This window comes from Biomphalaria glabrata, unplaced genomic scaffold (assembly GCF_947242115.1).
Source record: "Biomphalaria glabrata unplaced genomic scaffold, xgBioGlab47.1 scaffold_22, whole genome shotgun sequence".
NCBI classification, from domain to species: Eukaryota; Metazoa; Mollusca; class Gastropoda; family Planorbidae; genus Biomphalaria; species Biomphalaria glabrata.
Window position 1 is genome coordinate 103463 of NW_026602927.1, and position 14583 is coordinate 118045.

At 35.9% G+C, this 14583-nt stretch overlaps 1 protein-coding gene across 7 annotated transcripts in view; it reads left to right on the forward strand.

The window, feature by feature from the left end:
• The first annotated feature begins 2913 nt into the window (after window positions 1-2913).
• Window positions 2914-14583, forward strand: part of LOC106065768 (uncharacterized) — a 65828-nt gene continuing 54158 nt past the window's right edge. For 6 of the 7 annotated variants that reach the window (XR_008776030.1, XM_056017926.1, XM_056017928.1 and 3 more), the window contains exon 1: window positions 2914-3026. The gene's annotated coding sequence lies outside the window, so the exon portion shown is untranslated. The remainder of the gene's footprint in view (window positions 3027-14583) is intronic. The other variant, XM_056017927.1, reaches the window with a different exon arrangement.

The window sequence follows — 14583 nt, forward strand, 5'->3', positions numbered from 1 at the left end:
AGGGCGGTAAAATGAAAACTATTAATTCTCGCTCCTTTTTATAATTTCTGCTATTGATAGCATTCTGCATTAAAGAATAGGGGTTGGGCGACTCGATAGAAGAATTTACTTTATAGCATATATAAATTATATTAGTGACAGATTTTTTAAATTTTGTAATTTCTTACTATAATATAATACAAAAAGAAAAAGTATTGATTTGTCCGATATTCGACTAATTTTGTTCACATACTATGATTTCTCCATAAAAGCAGCACCGCCCCCCCCCACTCAAAGGGTTTAGATAGGAAGGGCGGTGGAGGTATTCGCTCTTTCCCTTCCAATCGGCCAACAGGTGAACGAAATTATATAAAGACCGGTTAAAATACCAATAACAAGTTTTAATCATATAGATATTTAATTGATTCTGTTAGCAAGCTGCGATTTCTATAAATAAATAGGACCGCCCCCCCCACTCGAAAGTTTATGGTGGGGGGGGCGGATTGATGCCATCGCCCCTCCCGACCCTACCAAATCGGCCAAAATACTAGAAGGGGGGGCGAAATAATCTAAAAATAGGTTGAAATATAAATAATTAGTATATATTATTAACATAAGTAATAAATTCGCATACAAATTGTCTTAATTCTATAGTAAAATTCGTCCGTTCGGGGGGGGGGGTCGGCCGAGTGGGGGGGGGGGGGGCGATCGCCCCTACCGCCCCCCCCCCCTGGATCCACCAGTGACACCATCTAAATTAGAAGTTGGGTTTTCAAATATTAAATTCCTGTGACATAATGTGGGTCATGGAGAAGTTAAACCAGATAGTAGAAATGTACAGAAGATCTTAGAGTTTAAACCACCCAGTACAAAGAAAGAAGTGAGGTCCTTAATTGGGTTGGTCAATTACTACTCTAAATTTATACCTAGTTATTCAGACTTGGTATTTCCATTCACAGAGTTATTGAAAAAAGGGAAATCTGTAAGAATTGATTGGAGTAACGAGTGTGTTGTGGCACTGAGGAGAATACAAACTTATTTGTGTGATTATCCTATTATAAGATTACCTGATCCTTCTCTTCCATTCTTTTTACAGACAGATGCGTCAGATAAGGGCATTTCAGGTATACTTAGTCAGATGAGAGATGGTGTACTGCATCCAGCAAAATTTGTGAGTCTGAAATTGTTGCCACGTGAACAGAAATACTCTATCGTTGAAAGGGAAGGCTTGGTCATTGTATGGTCAATCAAAAAGCTAGATCGGTATTTGGCAGGAGTGAAGTTTCATCTCCAGACAGATAATAAGGCATTATCATTCATAAGAAATACTACATATTCTAATAAAAGAATAACTAGATGGTGTTTAGCACTTCAAAACTATTGTTTTGATTCTCTATATTTGAAAGGAGAACAAAATGTTTTTGCTGATGTATGTTCAAGACTTGTGTAATTTTAATAGGAGCAACCATGTACTAATGTTATATTAATTTTGATATTGATCAATTTGGATAATGTAACTATGTAACATGATGAAAACAGTTGTAACTTAAACTGTTAAATTTTTTAGACAAACAATTTTTTTTTGTCTATTGAAGTGTATATTGGAGAATTTTTGTTGTTATTGAGATGATCATTGGTGATTAGTTTGTGATGATTTCAGAGTTATACTTTCAGAGTTATACTTTATCAGTGGGAGTTTGAGGCTCCTTACTGTATATATTGGCATCATTTTTTGCAGTTCTCTTAATCTTGGTGAAGTTTGACTTTCAGGAGAATTGTCGTACAGTTTTCGAGATAACTGGAATTTTTGTTCAAAATCGCCAGCTCGTCGAGGAGGGGAAATGTCGCAATTACTAAAGTAACTGCATACGGTAGTCAGGACAATCAAATGTAAATAATGCCGAGTTCAACACGTTTGATGACGTCATTGTGTTTATTTTCCTCCAAGTATTTTGTTTAGCAGGTTGTGTCCCTTGGTTTCTGGTCATCAATTTTTTGACTAATACTCACTCGCTACTAGTGACGTAGCGGACGGTCTGTCGACCTCTTTCCCATCTTGTAATCTAGAGACAAGACGTTTTCTTGAGGGAGCTCTGATGTTCGCCTTGTACTTCACTACTGGATAGCCTTAGTCTTGTGTCTTGGTGGATATTCAGATTATTCTTGAAGTGGATTATCTTGACCCCTGTTTAGGGTGAGTTAATTTTCCCATTGAATAATTATTCTATTTGATTCGATCGTATTTGTTATTCTATTGGTAGACTAGAAAATTAGAAGACTCCGTTCTTTTATCTTTCTACATGGTCTTATTTTAGGTTTTAGTTTCAGGCGTCAGATTGGTTCTAGCCTTGGACTATTGAATTAAGTTTTCATCTTGGAGTTCTCTGTCTGATGTGTGGTGGTAAGGCGGAGGGTACCGTTCCAGACTTCGGGTGACTGTATTCAGACCGGTTGTTGGATTATGACATTCAAAAATAAAAATTCCACGTATCTTATTCAAGGTAAACCAGTAAAACATAATACAAACGCAAAATACCTAGGTGTTATAATAAATAAAATACTGTCATATACTCCTCATATTGATAAAGTTATCAAAAAATCAAACAAAGCAATAGGGTTTATTAAAAGCAATTTATATGAATAAAAAAACAACAACATAAAACTGAATAAAATTTAACCTTAGTTAGGCCAATAATAGAATATTGATACTCTGTTTGGGACCCCTCAACTCAAGAAAATATTAAGAAACTGGAACAGACACAAAATATAACAGTGATATTCATAACTAAAGAATATTTACATTTAACTAGAGTAACATTTTTAGTAAAATCACTAAATTTACACCGCAACTAAAAGGTCATAAAATATTCCCGTTTGTCATATGTATACACACAAAAATTGCTCGTGGAACTGTATAGGATAAGTACATATATAATCGGGAATTTCCTAAATGATTGTTATGTCAGACATTTTGTTTAACTGTATACAATTTACAAGTACGTTTGTTGTTGTTTTTTTTGTTTTTTTTTTTGCATTCAAATGAAAATGTGAGTACAGGCAATTTTATATCCTTTAAAACGTCTATCTCTTTTTCTATATATTTCTTATAGTTATAATGTTTTTTGTTTGGTGTAATGCACAAATTGTAAGACAAATTTCCTTACGGATAATAAAGATTATTATTATTATTATTATTATTATAGGTTATACTGTAAAAAAAATGTAATACAATTAAATTAATGTGATAGACTTATTATCCGTTTTTTTTGCAATGTAAAACTATTGCATGTTTATATAGTAATAAGTATATTAGATAAAAATAATCTTGTCGTCGAGTCAGAAGATAAGTAAGGAATGCAGAAGTAAATAGTAATAACACGATAAAATCAATAACTTATTGGAACGTCACTCTCCATTGACGACACTTCAAATAAGTTAAATACAAATAGACATTTATATTTAGAGCATAGAATATCTCTCAAAAATATATTTGTGGTTTGAAAGTGGAAAAGATTACTAGAACATAAGTTTCTGAAGTATTAAACAGGAACAATTAAACTCCAATGTACATAAATATTGAGTCTAGATTTACAAATACAAAAATAGTAACTCTCACAGTGAATGGAGGGTCTATTAAAAGTGTGTGTGTGAGTGCTTTTAATTACTTAGTTATTTTTATTTAATTAATAGATTATTAAATTCAATAAAGTGTTTTTGTTGTTGTTAATAATAATAATAATAATTCGAGCTAGGCCCAATTAATCAGAGACCAAAACAACATGTGCCAGCATGGAAAAGGCGCCTTGAAGACAATATTAATCAACTGAGGAGCCAAACGGATACAATTAGACAATATCTGGGAAACAACCATTCCGCGAAAATACTTAACAAAATGAAGACAATACTAAGAACAACTGGAATCAAATTGACGGACTGTGATAGCCACGCACGACTCTTATGTTTGAAAGATACTCTGAGACAGAAAGCTAAACTAAAGGGAGCTAGGTTAAAGCGCTACAACGAAACCACCAAAAGAAAGGAGCATAACGCTTTATTTCAGCACATGAGAAAACAGTTCTTCCGTAAACTAGCTGATAATGGTGCTGACAAAATTCAAACCATTGATAGCACTAAACACGGCTCCTTTACCGACTACTGGGCGGCGCTTTGGTCCGACCCGCTACATTACAATGTGCAGGCTGACTGGATTGAGGAAATCCAAACTAAAAACAACCTAATACCAGAAATGCCTGATGAGGATTTCACAGCTGAGGAAGTCTCAGCAGCTATATCACAAACCCACAACTGGACTGCTCCTCGACCGGACAATATACACAACTTTTGGCTGAAAAAACTTACAGCCGTACATGCACCACTAACATCAAGTTTTAACGAGCTAATATCAGAACCGTCTTCAATGCTGTTAGAACTCACTGAAGGGAGAACATCTCTCCTCCCCAAAAAAGGGGATCCGAACCAACCATCAAACTATCGCCCTATCACTTGTCTGTCAGTGGTGTATAAACTATTAACTTCACTTTTAAAAAGTAAAATGTATAAATTTTGTTCTGCCCATAAGCTACTAGCAGAGGAACAACAAGGTTGCATTGAAGAGTCGATGGGCTGTAAAGTACAGCTAACTATAGATGGTATTATATTGCATCAAGCTAATAGAAGAAAGAGAAATTTACACATGTGTTACATCTACTACAAAAAAGCTTTCGATTCAGTTCCGCATGATTGGCTATTAAAAACCCTGGATATTCATAGAATCAACCCAAGAATAAAACAACTATTGAAAGTCTGTATGAATAATTGGAAGATAAACCTACACCTTAATCGTGATAAACTAGGTTCTGTGCACATAAGAAGAGGTATATACCAGGGTGACTCACTATCTCCACTCTGGTTCTGCCTAGCAATTAATCCTCTATCTACATTACTCCAAGACTCTACAAACGGTTTTAGGGTTGACACTAAATGTACAAAATGTGTGTCCCACTTATTCACTGGCGGATCCAGAACTTTTGAGTGGGGGGGCGATTTTTTTCCAAACCCTAACCCTAATGCCCAGTAAACCCTAACCCTATGCATAAACGTGCATATATATATATATATGAAAATTTTTAAAAGCAGCATTTCTCAACCTTTGGTGAAAAACAAAACAACTGGGGCATCGCTATAAGCTTTTCAAGTGGGGTTCGGGGCAAAAGCGTTTTCTTGCTTTTTTTCACTGCAGAAAAGTATTCTCCTGACATTTACAGCTCAATATTCATCAATGGAGTTCGGGGCGAAGCCCCGCCGCCAAAAGCGTTTTCTTGCATTCTTCACTGTAGAAACGCATTATCCTGACATCTACAACTCATTATTTATCAATGGAGTTCGGGGCGAAGCCCCGACGACAAAAGTGTTTTCTTGCTTTTTTCGCTGCAGAAAAGTATTCTCCTGACATTTACAGCTCATTATCCATCAGTGGAGTTCGGGGCGAAGCCCCGCCGGCAAAAGCGTTTTCTTGCATTCTTCACTGTAGAAACGCATTCTCCTGACATCTACAACTCATTATTTATCAATGGAGTTTGAGGCGAAGCCCCTCCGCCAAAGAGTTTTCTTTCTTGCATACTTCACAGAAGAAAGGTATTCTCCTGACCTAAAACTCATTATTCATACTATTAAAAAAGGACCTTTTGAATAATGTTGTACTTATAATATTCTAATATGAATTTATAGGCCCTTAATACATTGCAAAAAATCCGATTTGTTCCTTGAAAAGATAATATACCCCACATAGCCTATTTAGATTTTGGCTTTGAGGATCTCCGCCGAAAAAAAATTATTCGATAAATAATATTCAATAAAATCAAAGTATAAATTGTGAGTTATAGTCCCAAATTTATTTAACTAGAAAAATATCAGATTGAGTAAAGGTTAGAAAAAGGCGACAATGAAAAAATGATTTGGGTTTAGAACTTATCTCAATCGTGACTCTTATACTGAAAAATTTCGTTTGAATTCTAATTTTTTGAATGCAAAGTCTTTCTTAAAATAGTTATGATAAATTCATGTGAAATTACATAAACTCTGTCTGGAAATGGGAGGGGCGGTAGAGTGAAAACGATTAATCCTCGCTCCTTTAATAATTTCTGCTAAAGATTGCATTTGGCATTAAAGAATAGGGGTTTGGCGACTCGATGTAAGAATTTAATTTATAGTATATATAAATTATATTAGTGACAGATGTTTTTGTTTTGTAATTTCCTAACTGTAATACAAAAAGAAAAAGTATTGGTTTGTCCGATGGGGGAAAGGCGATTGCATGAATCGCCCCTCCCACCTGGTACAACCCTTTGTCATTTAAATTTTACAAATGATAAAATTTGAGATTAGAGTGTGGTACGACATAATATACAATGAGTTGAAATATCAATATGTAGTTTATATTATATAGATATTCAACTAATTTTGTTCACAAACTATGATTCTCCACAAAAATAGGACCGCCCCCCCCCCACTCAGAGGCCTAGAGTGAGGAAGGCAGTACATGCTATTTCCCCCTCCCCCAACCTCACCGAAACGGCCAAGATACAAGAAGGCGAGCGACATAATATAAATCTATATATTAATTCAACTAGTTTTGTTCACAAACTAGGATTTCTCCATTAAAGTAGGACCGCCCCCCCCTCAAAAGGTTTAGGTGGGAAGGGCAGTAGAGATAAATTGGCAAACAGGGAACGACATAATACAAAGATCGGTTAAAATATCAATAACAAGTTTTAATCACATAGATATGTAATTGATTCTGTTAGCAAGCTGTGATTTCTACATAGAAATTGGACCGCCCCCCCCACTCGAAAGTTTATAGGGGGGGGGGCGGGATTGGTACCATCGCCCCCTCCCGACCCCACCAAATCGGCCAACATACTAGAGGGGGGGGGCGAAATAATCTAAAAATAGGTTGAAATATAAATAATTAGTATATATTATTAACATAAGTAATGAATTCGTATACAAATTGTGTGAATTCTATACTAAAATTCGATCGCCCCTACCGCCCCCCCCCCTGGATCCGCCAGTGCACTTATTATACATGGATGATCTAAAGCTATATGCAGAAACCGAGCAAAAATTACACACCTTAATCAAAACGGTAAAATGCTTTAGTGACGATATCTGTATGTCTTTTGGCCTGGATAAGTGTGGCATCATAAGCATCAAAAAGGGCAAGGCAACGAACACCAACATTGAATTTGAAGGCATCGAGGAATTGAACTCCGCCTCTATTTATAAATATCTTGGAATAAACCAGAATGCCAAGATAAACCATAAGAAATTAAAAGAGGACTTTCTTGGCAAATATAGGCAAAGAGTTAATAAAATCCTCAACACCCAATTGTCTGGCAGTAATTTCATCACTGCAATAAACAGCTGGGCCGTCCCAGTGCTCCTTTACACGTTCGGTGTGATCAAATGGACTGACACCGACCTACATGACATTGACAGACTCACTAGAAAATTACTAACCAAGTTTCGATGCCTACACCCCAAGTCCTCCACCATAAGGTTATACCTGCCCAGGAAGGATGGGGGTCGTGGATTGCAGAATATCAAAACTGCTCGCCTTCAACAACAAATTAGTTTCCTTCCTACGGAAATACGACACCGATGCAACCCCTCTGAACCTACACAATGCTGATGTCAATGTCGGTTTGGACGACGTAGGGCATGAGATCCGCCAATGGGAGGAAAAAACACTCCACGGAAAATTTCCGGCTTCATTACATGGGGACAACATCGACAAGGCTGCTTCCTTAACATGGCTCAAAGCAGGTCATCTCTACCCTGAAACAGAAGGCTTTGTTACAGCAATACAGGACAGAGTAATCAGGACAAAAAATTACGAGAAGCATATCCTGAAACTCAATGTTGTCGACAAATGCCGAAAATGTGGAAATGTGGGCGAGTCGATTGAACACATTATGGCAAGATGTCCAGCCCTATCAGAATCAGCCTACCTAGGTCGCCATAACCAAGTTGCAAGGTTAATACACCAACACCTAGCTTTGACGTACAAATTGATCGGTAAGGACACTCCCCCTTATTATAAATACTCTCCGCAAGAGGTTCTCGAGTCTACTGAACATCTGCTGTACTGGGATAGGCCTATTCTGACCGACAAAACGGTAGATTTCAATCGCCCGGATCTGCTGTTCATCGATAAAAAAGAAAAAACCGCTACCATTATCGATATCGCCGTACCACTGTCTCATAATTTAAGAAAAACTGAGATAGAAAAATAAAGAAAATATGGGAACCTAGGCTTGGAGATTAAGCGTCTATGGAAATTGTCCAAAATAACAATATACCCCATTGTTATATCAACCGAGGGGATAATAACAACTGACCTCACAGACACCTTCAAGGCCCTTAACATTCCTAGGAACATCTTCGTTGCCTGTCAGAGGGCGGTACTGCTGCAGACCTGCCACATCACCAGAAAATTCCTCAGTGGAAACTGTTAAAGGGACTACGATGAATCTTGTTTCTCTTTAGCGAAACTCGACCCTGGCAGCGCCAGAGAATGACTTTGCGTTCATTTCTAACATAATAATAATAATAATAATAATAATCTTTATTTTCCGTAAGGAAATTGTTTTACCGGTCTACTTGTAGCTACTTGTAGTCAATTAAATCATTGTATGTGTATTATATCTTAAATTATTAAGCTTGAAAAATATTGTTTTGAACAAATCTAAATATAATTTTGATTACAATATAAGCAAACTCAACTTGAGATGAAATGCAATACATGTAGCAGACTTTAGTAATACTATTTAAAAAACGCGTCTGTCCAGTCTGGCGTTCTGTGGTTGTCTGTCCTAGACAAGATAGTTTAGAAAATTCTGGCATCATTCACACTGCATAACTAACTTTTTCTTACCAACACCATAAACACACACATACACACACTCATACAATTTGTTTTCTCTACGAGCTATAAATAATAAGAACAAACAAGTTTAAATGTGTGAGGATGTTATCTCTAGATAAAGACTCGATTTACATTTTTGGTCTGTAATTAAATGATTTTGAGAAATAAATAGTTGTACCCCTTTTGAAGTGAAAGGAAATTGCCTAAATGAGAATGCAACGGTGAGAGGTCTATGTGCAGATATTTTAAAAGAGTCATGTTGTGTATGAAGTTTTAAAATATTTTAAAATTTAGGGAAGGTTAACCCGATTTTTCTTTGGTTAAGTTAAAATTAGCTGCAATTAAGATCGATAATAAGAGAACTAGCATCCTTTTTATTTCTTACCTTTATATAGTAGAGACACTAGAAGCATCGGAAGAAGAATCGGAAAAAGTTAATTAATTAAGATCTTGCGATCCTGTTTAATTATCAGGATAACGTTTGCAGTCAGCAAAATCAGTTGAATTATTCTCTATTTTTTCATTACAGTTAAGATTTAAAATACATGTTGGAAGCATGGTCGAGAGTACGCTTGAACTTGGCTTCATAGGTAGCTTGGATTGGCTACCTATGAAATCGAGGATCGACACCCGACAACAGCAGTGGTGTGCTTACTGAGTGCATTATTCTTTTAAAAAATATAGATGAGAATTAGATTTACTTCCTAACTGCCCCCGAAAGGGGAATAGACGTTAATAGATATGTGTGGTCTGTCTTTCCGTCCGTTCGTTCCGTTTAGATCTCAGAAAATAGAAGAGAAAATGGAAATTAAATATCATGATATTTTAGATCATTCAAAGTTCTGATGAATGCATCACGTATGAACTCGTCACGATATTGCTTAGCTGTCACGGCTTTAAAGTTGCAGTTATTGGTTACGATGCGGAGTTTTTGGAGAAAGGCGTCAATAACTTGACCCTGTTCCTGTCTACACATGGCTAATTTGTGCCTTGCCGAATACTTTATTCTTAGGCTGAATGTAGATGTTATTTTTGACTGAAAGGCCTCTTCATACGTTTCTTTCTGGTACACCGATGACGAAATGTAGTTTATTAATAGTTTCTTGTTATTAATGTTTTCTATGGTAAAAACAGACAAAAGTTATTAAAGGTTTCATACCAGTGTAGCCACTATTGTAATGCTTGTGGTGCGGTAGATTTAACATCAAACCTTTTCATTCAAAACATGTTTAGAGTCAATACCAAACCTCATAAATTCAGTGTAACAAATTGTCGTGCTTTAACATAACAAAAACCATGTTACATCTAAAGAGTTATTACACTGAATGACAAAAAACTACACACACATAGTAGAGATCACAACACAAAATATGGTCAGTACTCAGTCTAACAAACACTAGGGGCGACAATCGAATTAACAAATTCACGACACTGATTAAGAAATTTATAGACCAGTATTACTCACCAGCAGGACATAAAAATTTCTAGATCACACAAGATAGTATGTTGATATCCAATCAATTAAATTGCTATGACTTATTAATGCAAGTGTTGATTCTTCACTAATGTTATTTCAGAATTGAAAAGATTGCTTTAAAATGCATGACTAGATTGACACATTTAAAAGCGGTTATTTACCTCTTGTTTTTCTTGAGCCTAAGTAACTGAGGCTCGAAGATCAGCCAACTTGGCAGCGACAGGATTAGCAGAGTGTTTTCTTTCTTACTAATATTCTTTTGTAAAATATTTAATTTCTCTAATATACAAGATAATATAAGCTTATTTAAATATGCTGAAATGGCGAATAGCTATCAACAATGGGAAGACTGTAATTAGAGTTTAGACTAAAAGAGGCGACAAGATAAATCTAGATAATTGCACTACTGGGGAATATTGTCACTTACGAAAACTTTTTTTTTTAAGTGTCTTTTATAGTTTGTGAATTATACGAAGGCACTTTGGACGTCTTTTAGTCTGTTAATGTAGGGGGCAAGTAGTCATCATCTAAATATGCTTCCGTTGCAGAACACTTTGTGGGAGGACATAGCCCGAAATAGGAAGTAGCATCTGTAAGCTCTCCCTGGGATTTTGAAATCACTAAATTTGCTTAGTAACAATTGGAGTTTGTGCCAACTATTTGCAGTTGTCCCCAGCTTGAACGGCTGGGCGGTTATAATGATCATTTTAGGGACCCAAGGAAATAACATTTTTAGAAGTTGACACTATTACTTGTGTAATACTATGTAGAACTGACAAATTTAAAAAAAACATAGTCACTTTCTGTATTGAAGTAAAGACATTTTTTCTATTATATTTCTTCTAGTCATGTTGTAACTTATATACAGTAGGCTTAAATTTTAAGTGTTAAAAACTTTATATATTTATTTATTTGATTGAAAAAATTAATTCAAAAGAAATTAGTTTATATAAATCAATCGTAAAATTAACGATAAAAGACTAAGATTGCTTTATTGAACCTTATTTACATTTGTTCTGATAATAAAGGAATTATAATTGATTTCTAATTATTATTTTAATATTTTCTAAGTCTGAAAAAATATATTAAATCATTGTTCTCAACTGCTAACCAAGAAATGTAAATATAAAATGAAGTGGGTAAAAACTTCTTAGGCAAAAATTGAATAATAATGAATGATGTAATAAATAAAATAAAACAAAAACATGATAAAAATTATATTTGACATAAATATTTATTACTTGAACAAATCTCCGAGCAACATAGAAAACGCAGAAAATGTATGTAAGGCATTGTAAGCTATTTCCTTCATTTCTTTTGTATTTGAATGCGTAAATGCACAACATGCAGTATTGTGTGATTCAGTGGCGTAGCTAGAGTATATGTTGCCTGAGTCGGTACCTCATCTTGATGCCCCCCCCAAAAAAAAAAAAAAAAAAATTAATAATATTGCAAAACCTGTTCAAAATAATTTGTATTCATAAATCAAATGTTGTAAATTCAAAAAAAAAAATTTTTACTTAAACATACTGCAAATGAATTTTACGCGCTTTCTTGCTGGCAAAAGTATCAATAATTTTATCGAAATCAATTTTTTTCCACCAGCTCTTGTTCAATGGACAAAATGGCCAAATTAGTGAGTCGTAAATTTGTCATCGTTGATCGCAAGTAATTCTTGAACATTTTAAGTTTGGAAAAACTTCTCTCGCATGTAGCGACGTTTACCGCAAGAGTCAAAACTATGCGAATCCTGATGACGAAATTCGGGACTGAATCATCTAGCTAATATTTTTTATAAATTTCAAGAGCTCAACAGGTTTTGGAAGTTCGGAGGCTTCTGATGAAACTGTGACAAACCGTTGAAGCCTCTTTCGCTCCAGCAGAAATTCGTTTTTATCAATGTCGCTAGGAGGATTTAATAGCTGGGAAGGCGAGAAAAATTCATATCTATCTGCTACATCATGAAGTTGCTCAAATCGGGTGATTATTTCTTGAACAATCCTGTCCAAGATGGAATAAATTTCCATTCGTAGCTCTTCTTTGTGCGTAAGTACAGAGTCGTCACTTTTCTCACCAGGCATCTTTTTCTTATGGCCAATACGTTTTTGAGGTTCTGTACTGATTCTCAGATCTGAACACACGCTTTCGGCAAAGGTAATGCTGGCTTCAGCGATGTCCTCTCGATTACTACTTAAAAATGTCTCTAATGTTTTTAGTTTAAGTGAGCAGTCTCGAATAGACAATCCTTTTGCTTTGAAGGTAGAATTGCACTTCATTAATTTCAGTTAATACAGGAGCCCAAAATCCAAGATAGGTGAGAAAACTAAAAGACTGAACAGCAACCAATAATCCACCTGCTTCAGATTTAGTCTATGAATTTTCATCTCTGTTAGTTAATGTCTCCAGAGTTTGAGCAGGCAATGAATAGTGACTTCTAGAGTACGTTTTTGGACACCGTAGTTTTGACCTTTCATGACCGCAGCATTATCATAGCCTTGACCCCTGCAGTCCATTATGTCTAAGCCCTCCAAACGCAGTTTCTCTAGAATCATCTCAGCGATTCCAGCAGCATGCTTGTCCTTTGTGTCGATGAAGTCAATAAAAGAATCACGAACCTGAACCCCGTCATTATCCATGACAACGTACCGTAAAGTTTGATCCAGCTTTAAGATGTCAGGTGTACTGTCAAAAATAATAGAGAAATATTTGGCTTGTTTTACTTGCTGTATGATTTGTTTTTTAGCGTGATCCCCCAATATTGTAATAAATTCATTTTGTATTTGTGGAGACATGTATGTATTCGGTCTGGAACAAATGTTAGTTCGAAGCACATGCTACCTCAAGAGTGGATCGTATTTTGATAGCAAATTTACTAACTCTCCAGGTTTTCGTCTCTTGTATAATCAAATCTTGGACCTTTTTTGTCCATATTTATCCTACGCTCAGGCAAACTTCAAGTTCCGTCCAAGCAAGCGATGACTGAATGTGAGCTCTGCTGGTCTCATGTTTTTCTATTTTCGGGGATAACCTCCACCACTCACTGAATCCATCTTTGGATTTAAATGAAGATGATGAAATCTTAACCAACGTGGCCCCTTTACATTTAAGGAGGGAGAGAGCGGTACTTACGGCCTACGAGCGCTACAAAAGGGGCGACTCTAGGCTACCCACCACAATCTTAGTGCAACAGTGGAGAGAGAGGAACCGCATAAAAATGCGATTGTTCTTCCACATAGCGGCCAATTTGTCAAAATCATCTGGGCTCTCCACTGATAGAATTCCTATTAGAAGAATTAATACTTGCCCTCCGTGAAGGACATTGCCAGCCCCACAAATAAGCATGTCCCTTATAGGGCAAGAGGGAGCCACCAAGAGGCGATTAACACCTGCCATACTCCAAAACTTGGCATCAGCTACACTAAAGTCCTACCCATCAGATGCCATTTTCTGCTACACCGATGGGTCGGTAATGAGGGAGCCCTATAGATCTGGGTATGGGGCCGTTATAGACTACACAGACTGGACAGAACCAGAGATGCCGATTTCTCCGTCTGAGCTTTAAAAAGTTTTGAGTCGCCAGCCAGACTAGTCAGTCTTGAGCACTGTTCATCATTTTGTTTACGTTACAGTATTACAATTAACTAGTTAGTTAAAAAAAATCGTAGAAAACAAAGGTTAGCTTATTTTAAAAAATGGACATTACAATAGAATTATTTCCAAAATTAAACTATTAAGAATCATAAAGAAATTAATAAACTAAGACAATTGTTTAGAGCTAGAGTTTAGTAATATATTTGTAAACTCAATATCTAGATTAAACCAATGGACTAAACAATGAAGTAAAAAAAGTTTGACCTATCTTCTTCTTTATATAACAGAGCATCATCGATCAGTGTAGTAACAACATGTACCGTGTGTCCAAAATAAATCTAGTAAATTAGATTCAAACTGTTCTATAGCTTACATTGTATGGAAGAAATAGTCAAGGAGATGAAACAAAATAACGACATGACTAGTTTATAAATCGTTAGTTCATGTTTAAAATACAGTAGTTTATGTTTGTTCGTGTCCATACAATTAGTCGTTTTTACTAAAACGCTCAGGGAAATAGGAAATTAATACACACTGGGGGAATTTTGGTGCCCCTCTCCACTTGGTGCCCTGTGCGGCCCGCACCACCCGCACATTGGTAGCTACGCCA